We start from the raw sequence: 10,676 nt of genomic DNA on the forward strand, positions 1-10,676 counted from the left end.
ACAATATGCACAAATTAGAGAGCAAAGATAAACATTATCTTTGTTGTAGCCCCTAAATCCATCCAAAAATTTCTGACACTTATTTGTTTCAAAATTACTAGCATGACAAGAACATGGGTTGTTGATGAATTAGTATAAACCAGAGGTTATCTGTACATATTAACTTTGTGGTTTTTTATATTTTGTTGTGAGTTCATTAACTTTGTTATATTATGTCAGTTATATTAAAAAGAAGAAATCTTGATTAGGCAGCACAACAAAACAATCCTAATTAAAGGGTCAAACAACAAGGGAGTGAAGCAAATGTACAATTAAACAACCATCGACCACAGCTAGTGGGAATGGGAACTCGACACGGACAGCACAACATAAATATCTGACACATTTTGTTTCACCACGTAAGTATGTTATTCTCGCTGCGTTTTTCGGCTCGTCGTGGTCCGCACAATCTAGCCCTAGCTATAGTTTGACCTATCATCAACAAATACATTTCTCAATCTTGCCACCCAAGAGGGCAAGGGTAAAAAATTACATCCCACCCTTAATTTCTTATATGCACTTGTTCCATTTCTCCACGAATCAGCTGAGTCGTCGTAGTGCAACATCGAGCGTCTCCAAGCTCATGTTGGCGAAGCACACCCTGAACCACCCTGGCTCCGAGCAATGGCACGAAGATCCCGGCGAGATGTTGAGCATGGCCTCGGCGATCACCCGCCGCCACAGCCTCAGCTCCCCGGCAACCGTAGACTCATCGAGCAGCGGCCGCATGTCCACCCACACGAACAACCCGGCGTTGCTACGCAGGCACGCAACGCAGGCGCGCGCGAGCCCGGCTACGACGTGGTCGTGCCGCTCCCGGAGGCGGGCGCGGTTGGCGTGGACGTACGCCGCGGCGAAGCCCACGTCCGACAGCATCGCCGACAGCGTGCGCTGCGTCTGCGACGAGACCAGCGTGAAGCTCGACATGCGGCGGGCCGTGGCCACCACGGCGTCGTTGTACGAGTACACCACGCCGACGCGGAACCCCGGGAGCCCGAGGTCCTTGGAGAGGCTGTACACGACGTGCACGCGTGCCGCGACGCTGCGGTGGCCGCCGACGTCGTCGCCGCCGCGGCACTGCGCGGTCCTCCACGATCCTTGGCGACGCTGACCAGGTCCGGCGCGGCGAAGACGGAGCCGGAGTAGATCTCGTAGGAGACGAGGTGGATGTCGTTGCGCGCCACGAAGTCGACGATGTCCTCCAGGACGGCCCTCTCCACCGTCGTGCCGAGTGGGTTGGACGGGTTTGTCAGAATGACGCCGCGGACGCGGATCCCAGCCACCACGGCCTCGTCATACGCGGCCTGGAGCGCACTGGCGGTGACCTGGAACCCGGTGACGCTGCTGCAGTGGACGGGCACGATGTTCACGCCGGTTCTCCACCGCAAGTCCCTGTCAAACCTGCATGTGATGCAATGCAACAGAAAAATGGCAATTGGCAAGAAAATGCATGACACTTGATTAAGTAGCATGTCTCCACGATAGAAACTTGAGATAATCTGCCATGGGCTAGCTATGGGCAATGGAACAGTACGTGTTTACCCAGGGTAGTATGGAGTGGGGACGAGGAGACTGTCACCAGGGTTGGCAAGAATGAATGTCAGCAGCTCGTTGGCAGCCGTGGCGACGGCGGTGAGCACGATGCGGTCCGGGTCAAACCTCGCCATTGCCTTCAGGTCGTGAGTCATAGCAAACATCACAAGGTGGTCAGCTCAGCCGTCTGTAACTTTAAGAACGAAAGCACACGATTTGTTTGGTTTCAAGACTTGCATATCTTTACCATCCGGAAGGATTTGAGCCCATGGTAGTCCTGGAACAGGGCGTTCTCTCGGAACCGACGCCGCAGGGTGTTCCCTGAGGTACGCTTCCAGGAGATCAAGGGACACCAGCACCACCATGACTATTCAATCAGCTTCATGATAGAATCGAATGAACATGCAGCGTTCTGATAGTTTGAACATTGTCAGCTAGCTAGTAAGCCTACCAGGTTCTCGGTAAGGCCCATCTGGATGACACCGGAAGGGTTGGTGACGGGGTCGTAGGGATTCTTATCGTAGGCTGTCCACCCGGAAAATCAGGCCGGGTGAATCCTCTCCATGCGCCGTCGAGGTTGCAATATACGACAGCGAGGGCTGGAGCAAAGAAGAAGCAAGAACCCTGCCACCCATCACGGGCTAGTGCTGAGTCTGTGATCAGGCAGGGGCAGAGATAGGCTAGAGAAAGGTTTAGAAAGGGCGAGCGCCTCGCTCTCTCCAAGAAAGTTGAAGGCTTGGAATGCCAATTGGACAGCGCACGGCAGGCAATACAGGCTGGCGTTGATTGGTATATATACAGATATATATGCGTATATAATATATGCTATATCTGTGTGAAAAATGTCAAATTAGGGCACAGTTCCACCTAGACTTTTGGGTGTCAATGATTGGCGATCTCCCAATATTCTTTTGTGTTCAGGGTCATAGAGAGGAGTGGGATCTTACATATGCGTAGTCCCTCCTCAAAAGTACTCACATGGTACCAAAATTAATCAACTTATATAGTGTCTTAAGTCAAACTTTTCTAAGTTTCACCAACTTATTTGTGGAGAAGAGGTATTTTGTTACTAGAGAGTTGCGAGTGGAGCAATGGGTGTGATGGTGTTAACGTGGCCGCGTGTTGAGGTCTAGTCCAATTGGCTCTTGTCGATGTTTGAAGTAGATGCTTATACTTATTAGTTAATTAGCTTGTTGTTTTCGGTCATCGTCATTGTATAGGATCCTCTTATGTTTTGTTTCTCCATTGTATTGCCTAGTCCTGCATGTTTCTCTTCTTTTAATATAATTGGCAACTTTTCTGTCTAATTCACACAAAAAAACATCTTTGCTGCCAAATAAGTAGAGAGGTAGAGAAGGATTCCTCCTTGAATGGGTGTGCTCGAGTTGGGTGGAAGGAGGAAGGAGCCTAGGGTTTTATACTATAGCTAGGAGACTATCGGGTCAATCAACAAACTGGCGGTGATCTCATTATACCTTTGCCGGGTCAAACCATGACCTAGCATTAGAATATCAGTGTCGGGTGGTGTTATCAACCAACAGTGATAACCTGACTATAATTTCCAGTTATTGTCCGTGGTGGTTGATCAAGCCGGCACTGAGAAGGGTCTTCACTGCCAGGTGAATAGAATCGTCCCCAATCATTGTCTGGATTCTAGGCTTACGATCTACTCCCTCCGTCCCAAAATATCTGTCGCTTTTGCTTCTCGAGAAACAACTTTGATAAAATATATATTACAAAATATTAATATTTATGGTACATAATTAGTATCATTGGAAAGATATTTGAATCTAGTTTTTTAATAAATTTATTTGGAGATACAAATGTTGTACGTATTTTCCACAAATTGAGTCAAACTTGTGGCACGAAAATCGGAAATGACAAATAATATGGGACAGAGGGAGTAGCAGTGATGATCTTAGAAGGATTTCTTGTGTCTGTAGCAGTGGATGATCACTTGTGCTAACTTTACAATGTGCAATATGAACTTGAGTGGCTGCATAAACATGTGGTGCACAAATTAGGAATATATTGGTGGTATCTATGACACGTAGTTCTCGTACAAATTAAGATCATGACAATTGACGGTCTAGTCTGGTTGTTTTTCTTGTTGGCTTCAAATGTGAGGGATGGCATGAGGAATCATGTTAGGGTTGTTAGAAATAATTTTAGAAGATAACTTATCTTTTAAGAGAGGCGGGTAGAATTGTACGTCTCTCCAAAAACAGCTACGGATTTTCAGAGACAGGTAGTTTATTTTCAAGGATGGTCAAGAAATTGGGTGTCTTAACAGGTCTTTCTTTAAATATGATCACATTTTTAGAGGCCAACCTTTTAAGAGGCCTGGCTCTATTAATGATGTACGAGGCCCATTATGGACCATACTTATAAAAGTAGACTCAACTCCTCTTCTCCCACTTGGTTGTTGCCCTCTCTCAGCCTCTCTCTCTCTCTCTCTCTCCACCCTCTCTTAGACTCTCTCCACGCACCCCTTTCCTCTATGAGTGCGCCTCCCACTCTTGGGCATGGGGCCTCCATCTCTCCAACGCAGGCTTATAGGCCTGGGCAGTGTGGATCTCGACTTGGATCGAAGGCACACAACTAAGGCGACGGACGATCTCACGCAGGCATGGTAGATCTCACGCTTGGAGGAGGGTGGCACTTGCAAATCTCGGGTGCAAAGGAGGAGGCCATGTGGTAGGTGTGGCTCTCTAACCTCTCTCCTCATTTCTCCATATCCCTCACTGTCTTGCACCTCATAGGATCCATGTGGGCTCAACTATGGCCAGATCTGCGAGGTGGAGGAGAGGGCTCAACTGTAGCTAAATCTATGGGGAGGATGAGCGAGCACGACTACGGTCGGATGGATGGAGGCGAAGGTGAGGACGAGCAGGCTTGAGCGGATCTCCAAGGATGGCGAGTGAGCTTAGAAATTATGGTCTCTATGGATGACCAGTGGGCTTGACAGCGACGGATCCGCATGGACTACTAGCAGGCTCAGCAATAGTAGAATCTCCATAGATGGCGGTGGCAGATATCTTGGCTCGGCCTATGGGCTCAGCCCGTGGGCTGACTTTTTTTTGAATCTGCATGGACTACTGGCGGGCTCAGCAATAACATATCTCCATAGATGACAGCGGCAGATTTCTTGGCTTAGCCTATGGGCTTGGCTCGTGGGCTGATTTTTTTAGAATGAGGAGAATAAGATGAGCACAAATTTGACCCTCGAACTACTTAAGGATGTGTGATTACAAGCAAGTTCCAGCACTAATTAAAACTAAGATGTTAACAATTTCAATAACAAGAGCATCTTCCTCTCATCTTCTCTCTAACCCCAGTATGTTATCACAACCAACGGTGACACCAAGGATGGCCGACACAACCAGCTAATGTAGATGCATATCAAAAGACCAAAGTGCCCCTATAAGAAGTACAAAGCCCAAATACCCCAGGAGTTTTCACAACCTTGTTTGTTTATCGATATAACAAATGGATATGATATCTTCATGTCGGGGTTATGATACCTCGGGTATCTCAAGACATCGAGTAGTTAGCCGCTAGGGCAGCCCACAGTACGCCAGCTAGTATAAGCCCAAACGACAGAGGCCCAGCTAAGCTACGTGGACCTAGGCTAAACACTAAAGCAATGGTTGGCCACGACCTCTCCCCTCAGCCTTCACCGCATGCTGCGCAACTCCTCACAACCTCTCCTCTGTCCTGACCTCTAGGAAGAATAGGGAGAGATCGAGCCATGCCAAGCACACTTGCTCTGACAAGAGCTCGCACGCTGTACTAACCCTACAAGGACCGAGGGGACAGTAGTCCCCTCAACCTGGTCAGACACCATCCCTACACCACGCAGCATGGACAAGACAACACCACCAAGTGGTGACGACCAGTACAACAACCCACCGTCCAAACATAGCCCGACAACACAAACGTATGACTCCGCCCACCACGGGATGGGGGCCACGACGGCGGCCTTTACTTTTGAGGCCAACCATGCCAATGAAGGCCACGACCTTGGAGCTTGGGATCATGGCCACCGGCTCCACAAGCAGCAAGATGACCAATGACCTAGGGGTGGCTACCAACTCCTGTATGATGCCCCCGGGAGATCAGGAGGCGATGACGATGGCCACTGCGAGACCACGTTGCGTAGGACGGCTGGCGAAAGACCACCGTGCCTATAGTGCCACCACAACTAGCATAGTAGCACCATGCCATACCATGCTACGACGTGGGCACAAGACCATGATGACAACCACACCCAGACATACAAAACAAGATGTCGTTACTTGCAAGCCAAGTTAGCTAGGCTCCCGTCCTCAGGCTCATGACCCCTCGGTCAGGAGAACCTCCTTCTTTGTATGTGACCTAGCCCTAGACTCTATATAAGGGCAGCTAGGGCAAGGCCCGATCTTTTGAAAGGTATGATAGCGTCGATTGATGGAGACTCGACGTTCATGATCTAGGCTTCAAACTAAGATTGATTTGGACCCCCACAACCATTACACCACTGCTCCGTTGGTTATCAACCACGCGAACGCGATTGACCTCACCGAGAAGGCTTTCCTGCAAGCGAATCAAGAACACAAGCATGAACGGGATGAATGCAATCTGAAATTGCAAATAAATATGAGGCTTATGAAATCAAGAAGGAGTTCAAGTCTTTATTCGAAAGGACTAATCGCCATAGGCGAACAAGATCAAGAACTGGGGCCCTAGTTTACAGCAAGCAGCATTGGCAGCACAGTTGTAGCAAAACAATGTCTGTTTCACGAGGAAATCAAGAACTAAACAAAACCCAAACCCTAAGGAGAGCAACGGCTACTATTTATAGAGTCTTGGGTGTTACCCCCCTGGACGCGCCCTCTAATGGGCCCAAACACGATACACGGTCCAACGGACCAAAAGACGGTGTCATAGCACCCTGGCAGATTTTGGATACTGACTTGTTTCGATGATTTCCATTGATTATGAAGAGATTTTGATGTCAAACCACTTGGATTGGCTTCCTTATCAAATTAGCTTTCCATCCATATGTGGATCATTAAAAACAGAATCCGGATGCGTCCTGGGTGACCAGTTTAAGGCAGACTGGTCCTGGAGGCCGAGATAGACTCGAACTTGATTTGGGCCTCCACCTTGGTGAGTCGAACCGGATGAGCTTCGGGCCTCCTTCTTGCTTAGGACACCCTCGCTGATCTCCTTGGTCTCCATATGGTTCTCCAAACATGGTCATATGTATGGAGGTCATGTCCTCATCATCCTCCCTTTCTTGACGAAAAGCCATCCTCGGCGTCGATTTTGTATGAAGTCGATCCTGCACAACATGAGGACAAACGAGGTTTCTAAAATAATGGAAATGGACAATGTTACGAGAAAGAATATGACCATATGTCTAGGTTTGTAGCATGTCTTGTCCTACAGACATGTAGTCTGCTCGATTAAAGTACACACGATCTTTGCCAATACTATCCTACAAAAGATTAGTACTAACAAGAAACATATGCTCCCTTTCTTTGGATTCCACTTGTGTTCGAAAAGCAAAACTAGAGGAATATGGCATAACAACAGTGTTGATTTTACTGTCCTCTAGTTGATCATTACTTTGCACAACAAAAGGAGAATTCAGATTTGTACAAATGTAAACTCGTTGTATCAAATATTGCCCTTGGTTATTATATTTACCAAAAACATGATATGTATGTCTAGAGAACCATGGCAAATCAACATATGCATAAAGTTTCTCCTCTAAAGAACTAAGATTACACGGAACATGAAATTCAATGTAACCCAAAGTATTTAAACAAGACAACAATTTCAGCTCATCAACTTCACTAGCATTATGAATAACAAGTCTATTTTTAGCACAAGTGCTCGATTTCAGCACACATATAGCATGATCATTCTTCAATGATTGCATGGGTATAATATAAATATCATCATGCAAGTCATCTTCATCATAAGAAACATTAAGCAAATCATCTTGTGATAAAGGTAAATCAAGCGAAGGCTCTACTAAAATTTGCTCTATCATAGCATGATTGGTGGAAAAATTTAGCACATCAAGAGAACTCTCACCTTCCATGAGTTTAGCATCGTGGGCATTACCTTTGCTCTCATGTTCAGCAGGAGTAATAGTTGATGGTTCTGAATTTTCACATGAGGCTATGAGCATCTCCTTTTCTGCCACATCATCCTTGCTCTTTTGTACATTGTCCTGCAAAAGGTTAGGCATAGCAGGAGGAATAACAAGAGATTGATCTAGTTGATGTACCTCATCATTTGAATTAATTACAAGAGATGGATTAACAAATTTTTCTCTCATAAGATATTTCATATCATTCCAAGTTTGAGGTTTATCAGAAGGATCTAAAGACTCCCACTAAGATAAAGTAGAATGCCGCAAAACACTACCTGTATTTTTTACCTTCCTCCTTGGACACATAAAGCGAGTAGCAAATATGTTATCTATGGCAATTTCCCACTCCATGTACTCATCAGCACCTATACCATCATAAGTTGGTGGATACGAAGAACCTGTCATTGTTAGAAGACAGCAAAAGACAACACAACAGTATTATTCCTACCAACTACTTAGGTTGTGGATAAGGAAAAACAAGGCACTCAACTCTCAAGCATCTTACCACGGTCTTACAAGTGTTCTTACCAAAGCAACAGGTAGTGCAATAGGTCGGTGACTGTGATACCGTTGTAGCTTGAGTGTAACAGTTGGAAGGCGAACCTGTACTTGGTTTGAAGAAAGTGGAGCTTGCACAGGCACAATATAGTAGCAAGGAAAAACAATATTCGCAACTGAATAGCAAAGCTGAATAAGTATCCCGAGTACTTGTCTTAGTTCCTGGCCTACTCACGTTCCAAGTACCAGATGTATCAAGTGATGTGAACAATAAGAATATGATTAGAAACAAGGTAGAAATCAGCACACGCAAACACAGCTCAAATGATGCTCTCTATATGCTCCTCTAGATATTGTTCCTCTTTTGTCCCTCTCTTTTTTCTATTTTTTTGGGTTGTCGTTGTTTTTTTTGAGAAATTTTGACTTTTTATTTTTATTTTTTTGATATTTTTTCTTCACTTAGGAGCACAAAAGAAGTAACCATAAAAATATGAGCTTAAACAAGTGAAAGACGTGGCCTGTGGAATTTTTAGAAGACGTGCTCGAAATCGACAAAAACCTTGTGACCACGAAAAGAGGATCTTGTGACCATTTTTTGACCAAAATAAAAATCTCTAACCCTAACATGGTTGGGATGGACGGATCTAAAAAATTTTTTTGATCGATTTTGATATATGGAACGTCGAAATCCGAGTTCATATGCGAAAACTAGACCAGTTTTACGAACACACTCTGAATTATAGGACAAAACGGGAACAATGCGCGCAAAATTGGTCACGGCAGGAAGGATTTGATGGAAGCAGTGAAGACAAGTGTAACAAATAAGATAGCATGGACTAGGGTTTGATGAATACAAAGGAATCATAACAAGACTTGAAGGTGTTCACGGATTATGATGAAAAACAAAGGGAAAAAATACAAATTGGACTAAAAATGATCTAAAACCGGCAACTAGAACTTGACCTAGGGCACAAACTCAACAACGCGAAATAGAGTCAAAATTACATGGCACAATGAGGCTATAGGATAGGAAATATATGGCGGTGTATATTTTTTTTGCTTTTTGTGGACTATAGGTAATGCAAAAACAGGAACAATCTAAAGGGGGAAACAAAGTTATACCTAACAGGCAACAAGGTCTCCGATACCACTTGATGTAGACTAGGCCCGATCTTCCGAAAGGTATGATAGCATCGATTGGTGGAGACTCGACGTTCACGATCTAGGCTTTGAACCAAGATTGATTTGGACCCCTACAACCGTTACACCACTGCTTCGTTGGTTATCAACCACGCGAACACGATTGACCTCGCCGAGAAGGTTTTCCTACGAGCGAATCGAGAACAGAAGCAAGAATGGGATGAACACAATCTGAAATTACAAATAAATATAAGGCTTATGAAATTAAGAAGGAGTTCAAGTCTTTATTCGAAAGGACTAATCGCCACAGGTGAACAAGATCAAGAACTGGGGCCCTGGTTCACAACAAACAGCCTTGGCGGCACAGTTGCAGCAAAACAATGTTTGTTTCACGAGGAAATCAAGAACTAAATAAAACCCAAACCCTAAGGAGAGCGATGGCTGCTATTTATAGAGTCTTGGGCGTCACCCCTGGACGCGCCCTCTAATGGGCCCAAACATGATACACAGTCCAACCAACCAAAAGACGGTGTCGCAGCACTCTGACAGATTCTAGATACTGACTTGTTTCAATGATTGCTGTTGATTCTAAAGAGCTTTGGATGTCAAACCACTTGGATTGGCTTCCTTATAAAATTATCTTTCCATCCATATGTGGATCATCAAAAATAGAGTCCGGATGCGTCCTAGGTGACCAGTTTAAGGCAGACTGATCCTAGAGGCCGAGATGGACTCGAACTTGATTTGGGCCTCCACCTTGGTGACTCGAACCGGATGAGCTTTGGGCCTCCTTCTTGCTTAGGACACTCTCACTGATCTCCTTGGTCTCCATATGGTTCTTCAAACATGGTCATATGTATGGAGGTCATGTCCTCATCACCCTTCCTAGATATGATTGGACTCTTGAAGCTCTCATTCAGGTAGTCCATCTCCTAGCTCTAGCTCTCGTATCTCTTCCACCATTCTTGCACCCCCATTGTAAGAACTTCAGAGCATTTAAGCAAGGAACACACACTCGATCATCTCTGAGTCTAGACGTAGGGCTTCGGCCTAAACTAGTATAACTCCTTATATCTTTTGGATGCTACCATCATCTTCCTAGAGCAGCGTGACATTTGTATAAATTCACTAGTTGATCTACAACACACCGACAGTTGGCGTGCCAGGTAGGGGATAGTCATGCACTCTTGTTGTTGAGAAGGAAGTGATGCCTCCTCACACCATTGATGGATTCACCCACAGAACAGCCCATGGCGGCCGCATCCATCACAGGAAGCCTGAGTTCATTGGCATCGAAGGGCCAGCGCCCATGTCCGTC

At 45.6% G+C, this 10,676-nt stretch overlaps 1 pseudogene; it reads right to left on the bottom strand.

Annotated features, from left to right (window-relative positions):
• Window positions 1-549: 549 nt before the first annotated feature.
• LOC136515533 (1-aminocyclopropane-1-carboxylate synthase 3-like) lies at window positions 550-2,207 on the bottom strand (annotated as a pseudogene).
• Between the last annotated feature and the right edge of the window lie 8,469 nt (window positions 2,208-10,676).

Source organism: Miscanthus floridulus, chromosome 17 (assembly GCF_019320115.1).
Source record: "Miscanthus floridulus cultivar M001 chromosome 17, ASM1932011v1, whole genome shotgun sequence".
NCBI classification, from domain to species: domain Eukaryota; kingdom Viridiplantae; phylum Streptophyta; class Magnoliopsida; order Poales; family Poaceae; genus Miscanthus; species Miscanthus floridulus.